The sequence below is a fragment of the Pleurodeles waltl genome, chromosome 2_2 (genome assembly GCF_031143425.1).
Source record: "Pleurodeles waltl isolate 20211129_DDA chromosome 2_2, aPleWal1.hap1.20221129, whole genome shotgun sequence".
Taxonomy (NCBI): Eukaryota; Metazoa; Chordata; class Amphibia; order Caudata; family Salamandridae; genus Pleurodeles; species Pleurodeles waltl.
In genome coordinates, this window is record NC_090439.1 from 500,975,940 (window position 1) to 500,997,689 (window position 21,750).

A 21,750-nucleotide genomic window follows, 5' to 3' on the forward strand; every position below is an offset into this window, starting at 1 on the left:
GTGAGCCAAAGGGTTGTATGATAGATAGAAGATTTTGCTTGTACTTGGCGTCTTCGAGCACAAGGTTACTCTGGCAAGGTTGGAAGGCTAGGGTTTGTGTAGTGGTTTATGTGGGAAGCGTTAAAGGCACAACACACATTCCAGGCCTGCGTTGATGGGTTGTATATGTACCATGTAAAACAATAAGTAGGAAACTTATGTGTTGTTTAAAAAATAATAATTAGCATAACCAAAGCACTGCTGTACTCAGTACGTTTGGGTAGGATTACAGGATAATGTTTTTTTTCTCCAAAAAATCAGCTTAAATGTGCAGATTCTTCCACCGGACTGCCACTTCCATCTGTTCAGAGGCTTAATGTTTGCTATTTCTAAATGGATTTAGATCGGATTTCTGTCTGCAAAGCCTGTCCCCGGGCAAAAAGTTGTACTTGAAATACATTTCATTTTGGTACAACCTACATTAAGGAGATGGTATCTTATTTGTTCTTTTTGTAATGCACAGTTTTATGGTAACATGCAAGATGTTTTATTTAATCTATTAGGTGGCTTGGTTCTTGTATTTCATGTGTTTTTAGCTAGCGTTGCCTTGTAACTTTTAAGTAATTTTACAATGCTCTCTCTCTGAAGTGGGAGGGCTGGAGGCCGGAGGAGGAACCAGGGGTGTGTGGTGCCGCGGGTACCGCAATAAGGTGACAAAAGGTAGCGAATTTAAAGAACCTCTGGTTTCAAGCATTCTGACGGGAAGGAATTGTACTCCCCAGGCTCTAGGATGCCAAACAGCAGGGCCAGTGGGACAGAAGCATTAGTGTTACCCAGTGGTCCAGTCAGGGTGCTTGTAGCCCAGAACTGGCCTAAGGGCCCACGGTAGTCACCAAGCATTTATGGTGGCGTGTTGAAGCCAGGCATCTGTAGAGCCCATAACCGGGCGGGGACAACCACAGCCTCAAACCAGGATCAAAAACAAGGATTGCGACGTGTAATTAATAATGAAGAATGTTTATAATGTTTGTGTCTGACAATTTGTTGCCTTCGTGCAGTTTTAGGCTGAATGTGAGTACCAATAAACTACAAGTGGATTACCGCACACTGAACATTTCATGAAGTTGTATTAGTGTGTAATAAGGATGGCCAGCTTTAACTGACTGCACGGGTTGAGGGTCGATTAGAGTTGAATCTACTTTGGGCACATGTTAGGAACTTATTAGGGAATTCAGGATGCTGATTTGTCTGTCAAGTTTCTATAGATGATCCGATGACAGAAATTGCAGTTTACTAAGTTTTCATTTGGGTTGTGATTTTGTGGCAATGTCCTATTAAAGTTAAAACCAAGAGTTTACAGTCTGATTGAGGTGTGTCATCATTTTTTTAAGTAACTATAGCTTTCAGTTTGTGCCTTTGAGAGTCAGTGCGCCTTTTGTAGTGGTTTGAACTATGTCCTGCGAACCACAGTACATGCCTTAGAAAAAGGGGTTTTATTGCAGTGTTTCTGTCCATAGAATATATCCCGGTGGAGAACTTCCCTGTCCTTGTTTTCCTTGCTCTTCGCAATGCACACTCTTGCCCCATCTGTACCCCAAGACGAATGTAGCCCAACTGAAGCCATAATCATCTACACAGGACTACCTCACGGGCGATTCGCTGTTTTCCAACATCTACGGGATGAAGGACATTTTTAGGGGATCTGCTTCGGCGTGGAGTGTAAGGTTGTTACTTGAACAGAAAGTAACATTGATGATTCACTTACCCCGTGGAATCCATGCGCATAAGGCACAGGTATCGAGGGGACCGATAAAGCAGCAATCACCGGTGTTGGCATAGTACTGAACCGTAACCCTCAGGAAACTGGCTTTACCAAGAAGTCCTACAAACTGCATATTAAAATTATTTCAAAGTGTTAAAGGGAAAGCTTGAATAGCCCAAGTCTAACGGGGTGAAACCATTTGTGGCTTGAGCTGCTGATTGTTTGGGATCTGTAATCTCTCAGTTTTAAACACACAGGTCTGTACAGATGAGGAAATAAATCCAGAGCATTTTTGGCTTTCTTGATTACTACTAAGGAGCAATGTCCTATAAATTATTTTCTTCTTGGATGGCTGAGGAATTGCGAAATACTGACAAGCTACAATAAGCAACAATGAGCTATAGTAAATATCTGCTGCTTTTTACATTGGCACACAAGGAATGAGTTTGTGTGAAACAATTGGACTGGTGTAACGTTTATCTTTGTTCGCCTATCACCACGACTCTTGAGTAGAGTCCTTGTTTTAAACTTGTAATAAAGTTTGTGACGTAAAATGTATTGCATCCCATCAGACTGAGAACTGGCTTCACTGTTCTTTCCCGACTATCTGCTCCAGTCTGTCCAAGCATTGAAGGGGGGGGGGGGGGGGGGGGGGGGGAGGTGGGGAGGTTGCATTTTATGTTTTCACTGGTAAACAGTACGCAAAGCATAAGTATTAGGATACGAAGGTTGTCCGCTCTTCATGATGCGGTACTTACAGTTGAGTTACATGAGAACCCCAATAGACATATCCACTTTGGTTCCATTTCTCAATCTCACTGCATTCTGAAATGTGTAGTTTCACCTTTGCAGTTTGCGGAACAGTGGGACTGCTTGACTTGGGATGGGAGCAGACAGGGCTGAACTTTATTATGGCCGGCACAATTTTTGCAGTTGCAGTGATCTGCTTTGACAGCACATCAGTGCACAATTTAATTTACTGTACCCTAGTTTGATGTCCAAGAGCCTGCAACTGCCTTCCGACTGCAGGGTCTCCACAAGAGTGAGGGAAGTGCTGGAAGCAGTTGAGCCACCAGGGTTATTTATTATACTTCATAGGAATTCCCTGGCTCCATCGGCATCCCCTTCTGCTCTTACCCATGAGTAGAGCTCTTGACCATGATGACTGGCCAGGAGAAGAGGCCGGCAGGAGTCAAAGGCAACATAAAATTATCCATGAGTAAGGAACAAAGAGTATAGACGATATAAATGGCTTGGGCTCTCCTCTCGATGTGTATAATGGTGAAAACCTCCCAGTCATTTATTACCCATCAGCTACCCTAGTAGAAGTGGCATTAATATGAACGGGCACTACTTAATGATTTGAAACTCCCGTTCCCTTCTCAGTTGACGGTGTGTGCAACCTCTGTGTCCCATTTGGCAATAGTCTGAACATGCCTGCCATAGTAGTCCCAATGTTAACAATAGTTAGTTTTGTATTCGAACATTCTTGCATTCGGAGGCTCTAGACCTGAATTTACTGGCTCCCTCGGTTCCCTAGTGCTCTGGGAGAGGGGTAAGGCCCTGTGCGCCAAGCTTTCTTTGTGCTTAGCATGAGGCTTTGATAGTGGAGAACAGTGCTACTCAAATGCCGAGAGTTACTTCTTGGTTTGAGGGGTCTAACCCCCAAACTTGCTCTGTTTGCTTTGATTATTGTTTTAACTTCCTTACAAAATTCAGACTTGTTTATAAAGGCCTCCTTAGGGTTGCCAGATATCATTTTTTTTTCTTATTACCTTTTTTTATTTTTTTATTACAGAGGTTATTGCCCCACTTGTTTAGTACTCAAGATACAACGATGGTGTGTGTCTGAAATCAATGTGCTCTACCAATCCATCTTGGGGGGGGTTATGCATCTTGTATTCCAGAGTTGTGGAACCTGCTCCCAGTCAACTCCAGTTGCCCTCGAAGCTTCTCATTGCTCTCTACAAGATGTAATTTTTATTTTTAGTGGAAAGCAAGTCCATTAACCCCTTATGAACTTTGCGGGATGTGAGGATGGTATTTCTTTCTCATTTCAATCTATACAAACACCCCCAGGAACAATTGATCAGATCCCATAGAGTAAAATGTATGAGCTATGTGGAGTTAATCACATCGATTGATCACACTGCGCCTCCTCCTTTTGACACCATTGATAAATCTATGCATCACATGACCTCATGGTTCTCCTCAAATTCTTTAAAATTCAGTGGAGAGTGGCAAGTTATTGGTAGCAGATGGCTGGTAAAGAGAAACTGGAGATTACAAAAATGATAGGAATCGAGTTGAATGTGAGAGGTGTACTCTGAAGGAGGATGAGTTTGGGAGATTTGAGATTAAAGTCTTTCAGTGAGAAAGGGAGTCAATTTGGGGCACGATTTTAGCAGTGTCAACAAGCTTGTAAAGGTGGCTAAGGTCACCAGACTCGCCTGAATTATTTCACACAAGAATGTGCCTTACAAATAAACTCTACAAGGTGCTCAGCTTTCCATGCAAGTCGCCTTTTGACCTGAGGCTGCATTTGCAACTTACATATTTGTATATTTGTAAACCCCAATATAAATAAGGGAGATTATAGATTTTTTTTATTTTTATATTTGCTGTTTTATCTGTTCCTCTGGGTATTTAGAAATATGTTAGCTTTTCAGTCTGAGTGCATTCTCTTTGATCCCAAGCTTGTGCTTCCCCACCTGCTCCCCCGTTTGCTCCCCCCTCTTTTAGGCAAGATGCTTGATATCTAAATTAGCCCTCATTATTTCATTAATGCCACCTCCTGCTGGCTGCTTGTGCCGTTTTTCTGGTGTCTGAATTATGGGGGCAGAGAGGTCGCCCGCTCTACAATGGCTAATGTTTATAGAATCAAAGGTCACCATCACTGTCTCTTAATTTGATTCCGCTTCGTGGGAGCAACCAGGCCACCATGAGACGCAGCACACAGGGCCAATCAGATCACTGCGACGGGAGCCTCGGTCCTGACTCCATCATCACAGTTCTCGAGGAATCAAATAATAATGATGCCTAACCTTGGGAAAGGCTTTCCTTCAAACCTTTAATGGAAGTCAATAGGTTTTGTTCTTGTGCTCAATTTGTGCTTTGAAAAATTGAGCGCATTTGTTGCTGTAGGGCACGGGCCTCCAACCTTTTTCTGTAATGAGAACTACTTATGTTCAATGAATGTCATCTTGAGCTGCTAGTATTATTAGTGTGGTATCAGTGACCACATCAGACAGTAATGTAAAAAATGCCTTGTCAATTTAGAATTCCTCTATATGGGTAATATATAGCAGCAATAGTTAAAATGCCCAACACCAAGTTATTGATAATAGTAATAGGTCTCCCAGTGCCACATGATTTATCATTTAAGTTTCAATTTTAATTAAGTTTGGTAAGATCAATAATTTTTCACCAAACATCAGCCTGTGAGGTCAAAGAATACACACATTTTTGTCTAAAATGTGCACACCTATCATTTAAGTGCATGGATATTCAATAAAGCAAAATGTTCTAATTTAGTAAGCAGGCCTGCATGCAGGAAAGCTACTTAAAAGGTAGCTGGCCGGCTGCCAGTAGAGGGGGGGGGGGGGTTCTGCATTATGGATAGTCAGCTTTTAATCTGATTGTAGTTTTTTTTTCTTCTCGTAATTATGGTGTGTGCTGGTAAGGCATTACGTCAGAACTGAGATAAAAAGAAAGACCATTCTTGTTTGTGGTCCCTCTGATTTGTGCCCCCACCACCACCCCTTCTGCTGCCTTTCTTTGCTTTTTTTGACCTTCTCTGTTGGGGCCACGGCCCCTTTTTCCTAGGGCTTGCCTTGGCTGCCTAGCACACCACATAGAATCCTTTCACTTCTGTGGTCCCTCCCTCTTTTAGGGATGCCCTGCCCTCGATAACAGTGACCTCTCATCTCAGAGTGTCCAGCCTGGGCCAAATCACCTACTCCTTGACCTTGCTCTCACACCTTTCCTCCCCGTAAAGCCTTCTCTGACCCAATTCTTCAGACCTACTAATTTTACCATACCCCCATCTCTATTACTCCAAGAGCACTACAGACCCACTATATTTTTGCCAGTCAAGTTGCCCTCTTAGCCCTGGTTGGGTTTCAGTCTGGCTTGTGATGAGATGCAAGTCAAGTGAGCAGTACATTCCAGAAGAGGATGGTTGATGAAAATGTGAGGGCAAAAAAAAGTTGTTTACGAACCCACCCAGGCTTGCTGTAACCCCTACACACCTTTAGGTGGCTCCTTTGACACGTATAGATGGACGTTAGACAGAATTTGTAATATTGTATTAACTGTTGCTGCCAGTATTCACTGCCTTCCCAAGGGTGCTAGGAAATTAGCTAGGAATTCATGTTAAGCGTACAAATACTGTTGTTCTCTTGTCTTTTTCTCCACTGCACGCCTATGTGTTGTGACCTAAGGCAGTATCAGGGCATCCCTTTGGTGTAGCAAGCACTGCATTGCAAATATTTACTTGTAGATCACAGTGCAGTTAAACACATTCCACACAGAACATTCCCTTATGGTCAAGCATGCTACTTGCCCACCAGTGTGCTTTAGCATGTTGTTCGTGTATACATGCAGTTACAATTAAACACAACTTTACCCATAGGTTGAAGCTTTAGGCAAATAACCAGGTTTTAGATTGGATCACCTTCACATCGCAACAGGGTTGCAGCCAAACCAGGAACATGCCAGGTTTATGTGCAAACCTGTGGAAGCTCTTTATCCCCAATACATATTTCCTTACAGTGGTCCTTTCATGTGTATGTTCTAAAAATTGGTTATGGTATGAAAAAAAAATATATATATATATGGACTGTCATAGCGCCTCGATAGACTGTTAAGGAAATCAGTCTGTCTGATCTCTGCTTTACAAAGCCTCACCATTTCACCCCGATTTAACACATGCACTTTCCTCACCTAAGGATGCATTTTGACATGTAAGATGCTGTCGAGGACTATACCAAAGCCTAGGCTTACTATGTTAGGCTATTTTGCTTGGGCGCAACCATGCTTCCCTAGGATTTCCTGATTGAAGACATCTAATACAGAATTATAGACAAGTTAAATGGAACAAGGACTGCAACACCAGGAATGCCTTCATGTATTAATAGAAATCCCGAGACTGGAAACATGGTTTTCCCTTTCAATATGGAGTCGTAATGTCCCATCTGAATGCCATTTTACGTACCTGGCAACTGGTTCTGTGCCTCCAGGGGCTGTTATCCTGATATGGCTATTGAACCAAGAGTCCTTTGCATATTATGCCCCTACTTTTTATGGAGAAACTTTAAACTGCAAGTCCCATAATGCAGAGTGATGTTGGCGAAAAACACAAAACTGGGTAAAGGGGCCGCCGACGCGAAACAAACTGCATTTCAGTGGTGACCTCCTCGCTGGGTTGTTTACATTCCCACAACTTTTGCTTTTCCACCTTTTTCCGGCTTCAAAGAAACGAACCCCCAGTTTGGTGCGCAAGGAGACGCTTGAGCATGTATCCAACCGAAGCTGACCTCTCCTTGCCCTCTGCCCACCTCCCCCTCTCTTTACTTGCCCTTTCCCCTCCTGGTCCTGCCTCATCATCTCTGCATACGGCCATTAGCACTGACACGCACTTGCACTGCAATTTATTAGGGCGTTTATCTTTAAGGGGGTTGAGGGGGTCGTATTTTATGCTGGATAAAACCCCTCAAGTGCTTTATAGTAGTACTCGGGGAGGTACTAAAACTCAGCGGGATTAGTTGCGTTGACTGGATTTTTTTATCAGCAAGCTATGATTGGGAAAGGTTTGTGTACATGACGGACATTTATCTTGCCAACGTTTTTATTCGTTTTTGTTGCAGGGTGTCGCTAAATTTACTGATGCTGTAAAACGTGTTTTTACACACACCCGCCCCTCTGCTGGGCGGCGGGAATGATTAATTACGCCGCCATTGCAGTTTATGGCGTAATTGCCCATTTTGGTGCGAGATAGAAAGCGGACTTCAAATGGAAGAATGTCATCGCATTCCTAGGGTCGAGAGTCTGGCAACCGAATTGAAACACGCGAAGGCAGAGGAGCTCCTTGTGCTGATCCCGCAGGGATTCCAACAGCTGCAGTGTTTGTATTCATAGCTTAAAAACTCTAAAATCAGAAAGAGATTTGCCAATAACGGATACCATACCATGTTCACATAGCAACCCTTGCAAAAGATGTGCGTCACAGAATGGGGGATGGCCTGTGACGTACATAATTATTCTTGCTACTCCTGTGATTTGTTTGTTAAGTTTTACTTTAAGCAAGCACCAAGGAAACGTTAACTACATTAAACTTTGCTGAAGAGGGAAAGAATCTTCCTTTTTTTGGTTTCCCTCACAGGGTACAGAGCACTAGTGCACTATTACTGTACAAACTTGTCCTATGTTTACCTTAACAGGTCTTTTGAAGCCAATGGAATTTGATTGCGGACTACTGATTTCGTGGTCTTTCTACATCAGTATTTGCTTCCCCTCAGAAAGTGTGGCTCACTTATGAGTTTAGATTGAAAGAGACCAGATCTAGAGACATGTCCACTAACATTTTGGATGCATTTTAGTTTTTGCAAATTGAAGACTGATCCAGAGTATTCTAGGGTTCTCATTGAATTCACGTTTCATACGCATGTAATATCGTGCATTAGTACTTTCAGTACTGTGTTGATTGACATCCTAAAGTCTCTCTCCTAGCTATCTCCTGTGATGATCAAGGCTGCCTCAGTTCCCAGGGTGTATTCTGGTAAACGACGCGAGTCATGTGCAGCTTACCTTGCCACACTGTAAGTGTTACATTTATATATCAATTTCTGCTCAGGCTCCTGAGTACCAATATTCAGTGCCTTGCTTACAATTCATGACATCATGAAATAGCAGTTTTCAGCTGCTTACTTCCCAAGGGACTTTTCTTCTGTAGAGGCCATGAAACTGCATGTACTAGTTGGTGAAACTACATTTGTTTGGTTTTGCATTGTGGGTTTGGGGTGTAGGAACTGGGAAACATCCGGAACAACAATTACGTTGTTAACGCAAGCGGAACCACACTTGCGTTAACAACAACTCCCTTTTTATCTGCCTTAACCACGCTGAACAACGCACCTGCGTGGTTAAGGCAGAGAAAAAGGGAGAGTGCATCAGGAGGGGATGCGGTCAGGTAAGTGGGGCAGGGTTGGGGGGTAGTTTTTAGGGGTGGGGTAATTTTGTCTTTAGGTGCAGGGGGAGTTTGGTTTTTACGGTGGGGTGGTGGGGCTGGGTAGTTTGGTTTCCCGGACAGGGTGGGAGTTCGGGGTAATTTTGTTTTTAGGTGTGGAGTGGGGTACCTTTAGTTTTGGAGGGTGGGGTCGGGCAGGTTTTAGGGCTCAGGGTGGGTGGGGTGTATTGGGGTAGTGGTTTTTAGGGGTGGGGGGTCGGCGTCGTTTAAAAAAAAAAAAATTAGGGCAGCATTGGGGGTTGAGTAGTTTGATTTTTAGGGCGGGTTTTGTATTTAGGGTTGGGGTAGTTTTGTTTTTAGGGTGGTGGTCAGGGTAATTTTGTTTTTAGGGGCAGGGTATTTTTATTTTTAGGGTTGGGGATCTGTTGTTTTTAGGGCGGGTGTGGGGGTTGGGGAAGGTTTTAGGGCTCAGGGTGGGTGGGGGTATTCGGTAGTTTTCTTTTTAGGGGTTGGGGTAGTTTTGTTTGCGGAGGTGGGGTGGTCGGGTAGTTCTGTTTTTAGGGGCAGGGATGAGGGGGTCGGAGTAGGCTTTTTTTTTGGGGGGAGGGCGGGTGAGGGGGTTGGGGAAGGTTTTAGGGCTCGGGGTGGGTGGGAGGTGTTGAGGTAATTTTGTTTTCAGGGGTGGGGTGGAGGGGTCGGGTAGTGTTTTTAAGGTGGGGGGGGATCAAGGTAGTTGTGGTTTTAAGGTGGGGTGCGGTGGCATGCTACAGCCATGCATATGCCATTCCACACATGCCTTTACTAGGCATGCCTTTACAACAAAAAATCGTTGTAAAGGCATGCATGGTAAAGGCATTCGTGGTAATAACGCAGTCGTTGTTCCTACCTCTTTGTGCAGGCATGCGTGGTTGGCGCATACGTTGTTCCATCATACAACCGTAAGAACTGCTTGTGGTTTCGGGGAAAAAAAAAAAAAAAGTGGCTTCCCAATCACAGCAGAAGAGCTCACACATCGGCGTTTCTGTACACTTCAGTGAATATTTTAAGTGTGTCAAATGTATTCTGACGCCCCACTTGTTCAAGCTGAGTTATTGAAGACCTTTTCCACAGTGCTTCTTCTGCCCGCCGGTGCTTCTACGTCAACAAACTCCCAACGTCGTGCTTACATCACAGCCTATTCAATGTACTCGGGATTGTGATTTGAACTGGAGACTGTTACTCAAAGGCTTTAGAACTGATGAATGGACTGCTGGGGAGCGATCTATTAATGTTTTGAAACATTAACTCTGGCTGCGTTGGATTTCTGGCTGTCAACTAAAACACTTGAGTATGGAAGGATTACTTGTGTTGATAGCACAAGGGTTTCTATCTCTTCCATTGTTTTCATTTATATCTAAAATCGCTGTACAATATTAACTATTTTAATTACTGCAACTCCCCTATCTTGCAGTGTTCACACTCCTAGTAAAAGCAGCACTATATATGTAAGCTCACTTAGCTTACATGAGAGGTGACAGGCGGTAACTTGCATAGCTATCATTTCGCCATTTGTTTGTCGTAGCTCACCTTGAACAGATACTAAGGAAAAGTTATTAAAATAAAAATAGTTTTCAACAGGGTAGATGAATCGTCCTTTTTTTGTGGTGTTGTTTACATGGTACAGACCGCCACTTGACTGCTTATCCCATGAATGGACTGCGCTGGTAAATACACCAAGAATGAGCTTGTCATATTTGATAGTGAAAGCATGGACATTCGAGCCACTGTTATGGTTTGTATAAGACCTCTTTAAAATTATTCTCTAGACCTGTCACTGAAGACAGTTGATATCGACAAAGCACACCTTTTCTAAGGGAAACTTGTTACAGATGAGTAGTTGATTTATTCGTGCCCCTGAGATGTCCATTCATCAGTGCTCTTAAAACTGATTTACAAAACCTAATGATGTCTTTCAACTGCCTAAACGTCCTCTTAGGACGTAAGTAATCGTCTTCAGAGAAGAAATAAAAAGACAAGGAAAGAATGTGAGTGAACAGTAAATTGGTATTACCAATTCACGAGGAAGCGGGTTCCTTTCACATCCTGGGCTTCAATGCTGTAATGTGCTCTTTTCTCTATGTAGGTGCAAGGTGTTCACATTACCGAGTAAAGATGTGACTGGAGCGTGTTTGCTTGCTGCAGATGTTTTGGTTTACCCAGCCTTGACTTACCGCATCATGCCTTATGTAGAATGCTGTCAATTGATTTGGTGCTTCAGCTCTCCTGTAGAGAGGGTTTGGGAAATATAATTTGACAATGATCTTGGATGATCTCTTCTATATCCATTAGGAATGCCTTACTGGCACTTTGCAGTACTAGATGTAAAGAGTGTCAACACGCTTGGAAGAAGGAAAGGTTATTCTTTTCCTGGACCGGGCAAGTCCTTTGGAGTAATGATTAAATGCCTGCTTTCTGCAAGTTGTCTCTTTGGGCACAATGACCCAATGTTATTTTCTCTCGTAAGTCTATCCCAGTAGTTTTTAACTGTTCTTGTAAGATCACTGTCCTGCAGTCCTGACTGGAGCCATCATGTCCATAAACAACATTCATTTTGTGGAGGTGCATTTTCAGATATGGGTTGACATTGTGGGGATTGATGTCCCCCCTTAGTTTCTTATTAAATTCCAGCACCCTTCAGTTTCAAGCTTGAATTTGCAGTTGTTACACCCAGAAAGATCTAACGAAACCAGCCATTCTGTGTTATTTAAGAGTACTTTGATTGTATGCTTCCATTTAACTTAAGTATACACAGCACTTTGCATGTTGCGGTTAAGTCAGTAGCACTGTGACTTTCATGTATGTTGATGTGTGAGGGAAGTGGGGACAGTCCAGTGTTTTATCAGAACTATTTCACATACATTGAATCCAAAAATGGCAGCTGGGTCACTTAAAAATCCTAATTGTACACAGATGTTGCATAGTTAAATTCTTCCTGCGGCCCGTTATCACAAAACCTCTAGTAGGAAACCTTGTAGGTTTCCCAACGTAGCATTGATAGGCATTTCCGATTGAATGCTGATTTCTTAGTGGCAGAGCAATGAACTTGGCCACAGAACTATGCATGTCTACAACAGTGGTATTTTCCTCTTGATTATAGGTTTACTGCGTTTGCTGGCTGCTTTGTCCACCATTTGGTGCATAATTTGAGGATTGCAGCAAAGTATGTTTTAACTCAAATGGATATGTGAAGCCATGCAGCGGCAGACCCTTGGCAGTTGTTATGTAGTCACTTGTCAGTGGCCTATTGGTATTAAACAGGTGTTAAACTGATACTAATGGGCCAAGACCTTTGTTCAGACAATAGTGATTTGTGTTAAAATAAAAAAAATAGCTCAACAACACTGCCAAAGAATGTTGCTGCATTATAGCACGCAATTTGATTTTATGTGCCTGGTTATTTACTCCACACGGCCACATTTTTTGGACCTCCTTTGCTGCATAATTCCAGTGGCCCTGACAAAGAATGCACAAAACGTAAGGCATATCGCCCACCCGCCCCACCTTCCCGGGTTTGGTACGTTGCAGATCTCAGTACTAGCAGATAGAATATTGCAGAGAAGAACATGGGTGTGGCAAAACCATTCTCCCTTTCAGCAGCTTTGTTTCTTTTACTGTAATACTAGGCACAAACTACCCATCCTGGCAACAACGGTGGCTCTGGTTGAGGTAAGGCAGCCCCTCTCCTGCACAGCGTTAACTTTTCCATGCCCTCTGTCTGCTTTTTCTCATCCATAAGCTCTGATTCCTTCACGCCCTCTTGGCCAGACGCATTGTACTGTGAAACCTCCACCCTTAGCCAGCATCACTGTGCCCGCCTGAGTGATTCAGATGGGACGTCTGTGTGTAGCGCAGACGTCTGGCGATCTGAATTATTCCTCAAGTAACTGTAAGGAGAGATTCACACTGGGGTATTGTAGGAAACGAAACCTACTCCAGTAAGTGAGACCGCCGGATGGCACCCAAGGTGAGCGAGCCTTGGAGAATTCACGTCACAGTGGCATCCTGTGTCACTCGAACGTCCTGGCCAGATGCGTCACCTGGGAGCAGATGTCCTGTCCTTGAGCTTTTATTTACTTGCCCCGTCTGCTTCATTGCAAGGTTTAGAGGTTCGTTTCTGTGATAATTGAGGCAAAATGTGATGTGCTTGCCTGGTGTTAAGGGCCCATTCTGGGTTAGAGGTTGGGGAGGGAGTCACTTGGTGAAACAACAGAAAGAGTGGAAGAAAAAGTGTGCAAGTTCCAGCTGGGAAATGGCAAGCTAGCTTGACAGAGCATTCCAGAAATATTGGGAGACAAGCACAGGGCGAGCCTACTTTTCAGGATCCCTGCCATGGCCAGTATGATTTATTTCTGCTTGACACTTGTGAGTGCACTGAAAAGGTACATTTCATACAGAAATCATTTAGAGCCATGTTTTAATTCGTTAGCGTTTCCCAGTATATCTACCTAATTTTTCAAGTTATGTGCAAGCATGTTTCTCACTTATGCTTGTCTCCATCATGTGAACAGCCTTAGGACCCTGAAACAAGGAAGTTATGTCAGGGGAGGAGCGGACGTGCAATCCGGAGGTCAGCTGTAACAGCAGTGGGTCAGTGTCTAGGTTATCTACGAGTAGTTGGCCCTCTTTGAAAGACAGACAATCGAGGGGAGCTGTGCAGAATACAGTACTGAAGTGCAGCATATGGTCTGTTCTTGGTGAGGTCCAGGCTGCAAGCAGGATTTAGGCAATGGACTCTTGAGCTGAGAGTGGGAAGAGTAAAGGATGGAGAAGAAGATGAGCCGAGGCCTGCAAGGCTCACAAAAATACTTTGTGCCCCAGAACACTCAAAATGAAACAAAACCACAGTGATGAAATGCATTAGTGACTATGTGATTGTCAAAAGTACGTAAGGCATTTACGCAACTAATGAATGAGCAATGTCCAACCTAGTATCTGCTCATAACTAGACACTTGTTTTAATATAGTTTTGTCATTTGTGTTCCTCTCTTGCCTTTGAACTGTTCTGTTGTACGTGTAACTGGCTGCGTCACCCACTGGGGTACAAGTTGGTGAGTAGCTCTTATCCTGGTTAGCCTGTCAAGGTGCACTTCTTCCCTCCTCCAGCTTAGTGGGTCTGGAGGCAATAGTGGCACCAGAAGGGAGTAGAGAGGGCTCACAGCCCTCCAGCTACGCCACTCCTCGGCATGGTGAGTGGGATTTCATATACCTTGAATCACCAAGCCTACCCCTCTTTTCAATGTTCCCTCTCCTTTTGCCGATTCTTTACAGTCCAGGCATGTGGTGGTTTCCAACTTTGAGATAAATCTTACAGTGTAAGATGAGCCAGGAGTATGAAAGGGCGGAACCTTGAGCGTGTTACTTTTGCGAGGCACAAGGGGGCAGTGCCATGGAGATGGGGACGAGTTCTGTGTCAAATACTGATCCTACACCCCCCCCCCCCCCCCCATAAAAAATAAAATAAAAAAAAAAGCTTCTGACTTTGACACGAATGTACTTGGGAGTTTGCGAAGTCGCCGGCATGGACAACAACTGTGTCCAGCCTCCAGACACGAGTTGGAAGCCCACACTATGTAGGGGTTTCCAGCTCGTGTTATCTCCCACCCTATGACATCCGCTCCTCACTGGGAGACCGTGTGACCGGAACCGAGACCGTAAGACAGACTGTGGCACTAAGAGCTTTGGCATGTGATGTGAATAAGCTCAAATCTGTCACAGAGGTAAGTTCAAGTAGAAGGTTTATTTCTACAAGCGACCTAGCATCCAGCCACTCTGGAGAGCTTCAGTAACTGTCACCTCCAGAATCACTAGACGCCAACATTCCGCCGAACACAGCGCGGAATCAAAACATAACATATCCTCTTATCTTCACACTAAGTAACTAATACAAAATAATAAACAAAAACAACAAGAGAAATGGAAAACAAGTCGTACTTAAGAATACATGTTACAAATGACATAGTTCTTCAAATAAGTAATACATTAATAAAGAAAACAATAAAGCAATAATTTAGAACAAAAGTTACAAATGTTATTTCATAACACAGTTCAACAGATAACTTAGGACACTACATAGTCCTTCAAATAACTAGGACACTTATGGATCCTCATCGGTTGTTTACGAATGGATGTCTCCACTTGAGGTGTACTTGCACCTTGTTTTTCACCCTTTTGAAATGCACTTGTACTTTGTATCCCACCTCCTTGAGCTGTACTCGTGCTTTGTATCTCAACCTCTCCAGTATTTCCACAGGTTCCCTCACTCACACCAAAGGCAAAAGCTTCTGAATCAACATCCATCTTACTCCCATTTCCCAAGAAAAATGAACTCGAGCACTCTTCCACCTCTTGACTACGGGCACATGCTCCACTTCTCTGATACAAAGCCACATTTCTCAGATTCCACTTCTCCCCTCCTTCAATCTCAACTTGAAACTTCCCCACCTTCTTCACACGAAAAGGGCCTCTAAATCTCGAAACACCCCCCTTGACTCTTCCTGACTTGACTTTAACCCAATCCCCAACCTTCAACTTATAGTTGTGATGAGGGATAACAACCTTCTCACCACTCGACATCTTGACTCCTCCTGAAGCAACCCACTCTTGAAGCCAGGGGGAAATCAATTTCGACCCTATCGATCGCCCCCTCATCACTCGAAAAGGAGACTTACCAGTAACACTGTGAATTGTGGAACGATAGGCACGTACCACATCAACAATCATTTTCCGCACACAACAACGATTAGCAAGAGCTAGCTGTACTGTCCCCTTGATTAATCTATTGATTCTTTCTACAATTCCATTACCCTGAGGATAATATAGGGACGTTCTAGTGTGACGCACTCCACAATTCTTCAGAAACAAACACATCTCATTCGAAGTTAATTGAGTGCCATTGTCCGTAATCATGACCATAGGAATACCTTCTTCCATAAAAATGTCCTCCAATACCTTTATGGTCGTGGTTGTGGTCACATCACGTACGAATTTAACCACTAACCATCTTGAATGTACATCCACCACCACTACTGCAAAACGCATCTGAAGAGGAAGTTCAAAAAGTGGACCAATAAAATCTAAACAAATCGTGTGCCAGGGTTTCCCAGGATCTTCAATGTGCCCTTCCATCCTGCCCACTCCGACTTTCAACCTCTTCTCACTCTCCTTGCACAGCCTACACTGCTCCACCCAACACTTGACCTGACCATCTAAACCAGGCCACCAAAAAAACTCTTTCAACCTCCTGCTTGTCATCCCCTGACCCAAGTGACCTTCATGAGCTAAGGAAAATAATTTAAACCTTAACCCAGCTGGTGGAACAAAACGTTCTCCCCGCATCAATACACTGTCTCCACAACACGACAATTCATCTAACACATCCAGAAATGGTCTTACCGACAACGGAAGAGAACTCTCTCTTCTAGCCCCTAAAGAAACTAGTTTGAAAACATACTTAAGACAATCATCTGCAGCCATCTCACTCTTCCATTCCTCCAGCGTAAATGTACCCAAACCCCACTCAACCACATCACATATAGAGGCTACAGCATCATCCGTATCGCAACACTTTATCGATTGAGGATCAACTTTTTCCCAGTCAAGAGACAACCTGCTCAGACAATCGGCCTGGACATTTTTCCAACCTTGGACATACTCAACTTGATACAAATACTCTTGCAACCTTGCAGAAAGTCTGGCCAACCTCGCTGATCCCTTCCCCGCACCACCAGCAGACAATATCCTTAGCAATGGTTTGTGATCACTCCTCAAAGTAAACTCCAACCCCCACACATACGTTCTGAAGTATTCTGTACCCCATACAGCCGCCAAGGCCTCCCGTTCAATAACAGAATAATTCCGTTCCGTCTGGGTCAAAGTTCGAGACGCAAATGCAACCGTCTTCTCTTGACTCCCATGCTTTTGTGACAACACAGCTCCTAAACCAGTACCGCTGGCATCTACAGTCAAAATAGAACGCAAATTAATGTCAAAAGCTGTAAGGATACCTGCACCACAAATTTCCCCTTTGATTTTATCAAAGCAACTCATCTGCTCACCAGACCAACAAAACTTACTCCCATTCCTCAGCAACTTCCGTAAATCCTCAGTCTTGCTTGCAAACTTATCCACAAACTTGGAGTAGTATTCCACAAGTCCTAAAAAGGACCTTAATTGTTCTTTATTAGTTGGTGCTGGTGCCAACCTAATGGCCTCTAATAGACTTCTTTTTGGTTTAATACTCCCTTTAGAAATAGAGTACCCTAAGTAGTCAATTTCCTCCACCAGAAAAGTGCACTTCTCTTTGTTCAAACTTAAACCAGCTTCACCAATGATCTTGAGAACTTTCCTGAGTGTGATATTATGTTCATCAACTGTTTCACCCATCACCAGTATATCATCCTGAAAAAATAACACTCCTTTAACATCTCCAAAAATCTTTGCCATCATACGTTGAAACACACTCGCAGCGGAAGCCAGACCAAAAGGCATACGGGTAAATTGAAATGTACCTTCCGGAGTGACAAACGCTGTAATGTGTTTGGATTCAGGATGAAGTCTAATCTGATGATAGGCATTTCTCAAATCTAATTTCGAGAAAAACCTACCATTTTTAACCGCTGTTAACAACTCATTTATATTTGGCAAGGGATAAGTATCCACCACAATATTCTGATTCACAGACCTCAAGTCCACACATAATCTCACATTTCCATCTGATTTCCGTGTAATGACAACTGGGGAAATCCATGGAGAAACCTCAATAGGTTCTATGGTACCCTCTATTAACATGTTGCTTATTACTTTTTTGACTTCATCCCTCACCACAAATGGTATCTTGCGAACTTTGTGTTGACTAGGGTGAGCATCATCTCTCAACATTATCTTGTGTACATAACCTTTCAAGCATCCTAACTCTTTCTTAAAAACATCCCTGGCCCCCTCCAAAATATCTTCCAATTGTACATTATCTACCGACAAAATTTGACAGGCGGCTCTAGGACTGATGACAATGTTGAGATCAAATTGATGCATCCATCCCAGGATGGGTGGACCTTCAACAGCCACATAAATTTTCCCAAGAACTTTCCTCTTTCCAAACTGAATTTCCTTCAACATATAACCAAGCAATTGGATTTCCACCCCTTGATACCCACCCGGTGATATATCCTTTGGTAACAATTTTTCCTTCCGCCAATGACTTCTAAAAAGGCTCTCTGGAATTATGGTGTACAATGAACCAGAGTCCACCATGAGGTTAATTTGAACTTCCCCCAATAGAGAAAAGAGCCGATGGTCTAGAGCATCTGCGGTCACTCCCATTCACTCTCATGGTCACATCATTCTCAACTACAAGTATCCTGTCCTCACCAGCAGATTCACAGCACTCTTCCACTATATTTATACTTGGTTTAGATTCTTTAGCAAATAGGTTACCTTCCCTACACACCCGAGCATAATGCCCCCTACGACCACACTTGCGACACTCCTTGTTGACAGCAAAACATTTCTTGGAGTCCCCTAAATGAAAAGTACTGCCACACCGAAAGCACTCTTTTCCCTTGCTCCTGTTATACCCCCCTTTCTTTAGTACAATTCCAGTTTCCTGTTGAAACCCTGTAGAATTGCTTGACAAAGCCATAACATCCACAGTTTTCTCTTTCCTTTCTAATTCTTTTATACAGCGTCTCGATTCCTCCATGACTTTTGCAAGGTCAATTGCTTCTTGCAATGTGGGATCCTTTGCCGCCCACAACCTCTCCTGAATCTTTTTATCGCGGCACTGAACAATAAGTTGATCCCTTATTAGTTCATCAGTCATGGTTCCAAACCTGCACTTGACAGACAACTCTCTCAACCGTGACACAAAATCATCAATGGATTCATGATGGTCTTGGGGTTGAGTATAAAATTTATATCTAGCTAGCACTAGATTAGTTTGTTTAGCGAACCTGTTCTCCAATCTTTTAATGGCTTCTTTAAAAACATCGTCCATAGGTTGGCCATTGGGCCCCATGGAAGGGGGAAGATATTTAAAAATCCTTTGACCTTCGCACCCCAAAGTACTTAGAAGAATAGCTTTTTTTCTTTGTGGCGAAAAACTTTGTCCATCCAAAGCGACAATATAATTATCAAGCATTTCTATCCAATCTTCCCAGGGAAGAGTTGGAATACCTGGAAGAGATAGAAATAATGGTGGTGGGGAAATATTGGTCTGGGTAGCCATTATAACTGTGCACAGACAATTTGTACACAACACAATACAGTACAATGTTAGAGTACAGTTATTCCTTACTCCAAAGATGCCAGCTCTTTTCTAATGTCACGTGCCTCGATGCACCAATAACAGTACAGTGTCTCAGCGAGGCTCCTACAATGCCCCGTTTTTATTTTCCTCTTTTTTTTTTTTCCCTACGCGTTCCAAGTCTGAAGATGCCACCCACAAGTCTGCCTCCTCCAATCAATGCGCTGATTTGACGTGAACCAGCCTGCTCCCCCGGAAGAACTAGTGGTGTCCTTCCTGAAACAAGCAGTCAAATAATAAAACCCCCGGCTGCTCGTCAACGCGGCACGAAGGGGAAACTCCAGTCCGAACACCTATTAAAACGGGGGCGCCCGTAATTGCCGAACAGGTGCTGGCAGGCAAGATCGAAAGTCGAGAGAAGATGGGCGCGCCCGCAAACATCAAATAAACACCTGCTGCCGGGTACGGACGGAGATCAGCACCACTCTCGCCTGTGCACCAGCGTGAAGAGGAATAAGCAACGGCACACAGAAAATCCAAATCGGGCCGACCTAGGTCGCGTTAATCTTGATCCTCGTCGCCAAACTGATGTGAATAAGCTCAAATCTGTCACAGAGGTAAGTTCAAGTAGAAGGTTTATTTCTACAAGCGACCTAGCATCCAGCCACTCTGGAGAGCTTCAGTAACTGTCACCTCCAGAATCACTAGACGCCAACATTCCGCCGAACACAGCGCGGAATCAAAACATAACAGCATGCCTGCAGATGTGACTTCTTCAACAAGGGATAAAGGCTGGTGACTCTTTCAGGTGGTAATGGGTAATAAAAGGAAGGGGTGTCGTGCTGCTGAGATAAATGGCAACGTTTTGGAATGCTTTTTCACTCTGCGGATGTACCCTATGGATATGAATGTGTGTGTATGAACAAGAATCCCTTTAATGTCAAATGAGTGTTACTACGAGGAGCTAAACAAAGCATAAAGCCACTCATGAGCGTCATTTAGGGGTCACAGCTGCGACTGCTGGCTTGCCCTTTGTGACCCCCGGCACTGCCGTTGCGACCCCTGACCTTAGAGGTGGCAAAAATCAGTGCCTGGAACACATGGGTTGCTCATCTTTTATGGACGTCGGATGGGGCTCCACTTTCCCGGTTTTTTCGTCAATGTTTTTATTACACAAGTAGTGAATAACATTTGTGTAATAAAAATGGAGTACGGTTTGCTGGATTATATATAACTCTGGCAGCTAAGGAAAGTACAAATGCTTTCAAATGTATGTGGTATGCATGCTTGAGGGTGAGTGTGTGGTTATGTGCGCGAGAATGCGAGGATGAGTGCGCATGTGTAAACGTGTGTGTGTGTCACAGTAAAGGTCAAGTGGCATGTGATGTCACTTCCGGTACCCCTAGCATTTTGGTGAATTGACGCCCATGATGCCACTGTTATGAGAGGCGGTATTCAGAAAGTCCATGGAATACCTGTTTTGCTGGTTGACTTTATATTTAATCTAAACCAAATTACTATTCTGGAATGCATGTAGGATCACCATTACTTTTGTGCATCGTTAGTTATGAGTAAAATAATGCAAAAAATCCAATCCATGCCTTAAAGGGACACAGAAGTAATGTATTTTTTAAAGAAGATACAGATATCTGGGGTTGAAGCTCTGGGGGTATCAACTCGTCTTCGTTACTGAGGAGATATGTAGGAAGAGATCAATATTTGCTCTACATTTATTTTAATTTTTTCCCCAAAGCGCAGTGTTCTATACTGGCCATATGTGAACCTAGATTGGAGGTGGATGGTTAAAGACTAATTTCCAGGAAGGTATCAGATGCTCTTCGACCACCGCTTGACATTCGTTGTGTGGAGAAGACAAAAGCTTTACTGCGGTTTGCATGACTAGTGTGGAAGTAGGAGATTTTTTTAAAATATGTTACTTAAAGAGTAGTATATATTAGTAATTTCTCATAATACCACACCCAATTTTGCAACGTTCTAGTTTGGCGAAGTGAAATTAAACGTTCTGAACGTTGTTGTTTTTTTTTTTTTAAATCCTCCTGTGTGGAAAAGTGTGCAGAACTACAAGTCTGGTGCGCAGTGCCCGGACCCTGCCTGCAAGTCGACTCGAGTACCAGTGGGTTAAAGGGCCCCTGGTGGTCACAAAAGCAGGAAGCCGAAGTAAAGTGCCTCTCACTGGCGAAGCAGCCCTGAGTCATCTCTGCAGGCTGCCTTCAATTTATTGCCAGGGGAGTATTGGCGGGAAAAGCTCAGTACAGCCTGTACCGCTAGCTGCAGATAAGAATTGTTAAGTTGTTGTGCCTGTTCGTTATGATGAGTACAGGCTGGACGGAACAAGCAGCAATCTCGGGGAAAACATATCTCAGCTGTCACGGTTAAAAAGCGGAGCCAGGCTCGAGCTTGCGCAGCCAGCGATCCTAAAGGTGAGCGTGCCATTTTGATTCAGCAAAGATAGGCCCATTAATTTTTTTATGGTTGCTTTGTTTTGGGCAGACTCCTCTTTCGATGGTCAGAGGTTGTATTACA

At 43.6% G+C, this 21,750-nt stretch overlaps 1 protein-coding gene across 3 annotated transcripts in view; it reads left to right on the plus strand.

The window, feature by feature from the left end:
* GREB1L (GREB1 like retinoic acid receptor coactivator) overlaps window positions 1-21,750 on the plus strand; it is a 444,116-nt gene that overhangs the window by 70,355 nt on the left and 352,011 nt on the right. The window contains exon 2 of one of the 3 annotated variants that reach the window (XM_069219995.1): window positions 8,471-8,559. The exons of the other annotated variants lie outside the window; for them this stretch is intronic. The gene's annotated coding sequence lies outside the window, so the exon portion shown is untranslated. The remainder of the gene's footprint in view (window positions 1-8,470; window positions 8,560-21,750) is intronic. 3 annotated transcript variants of the gene reach the window in all.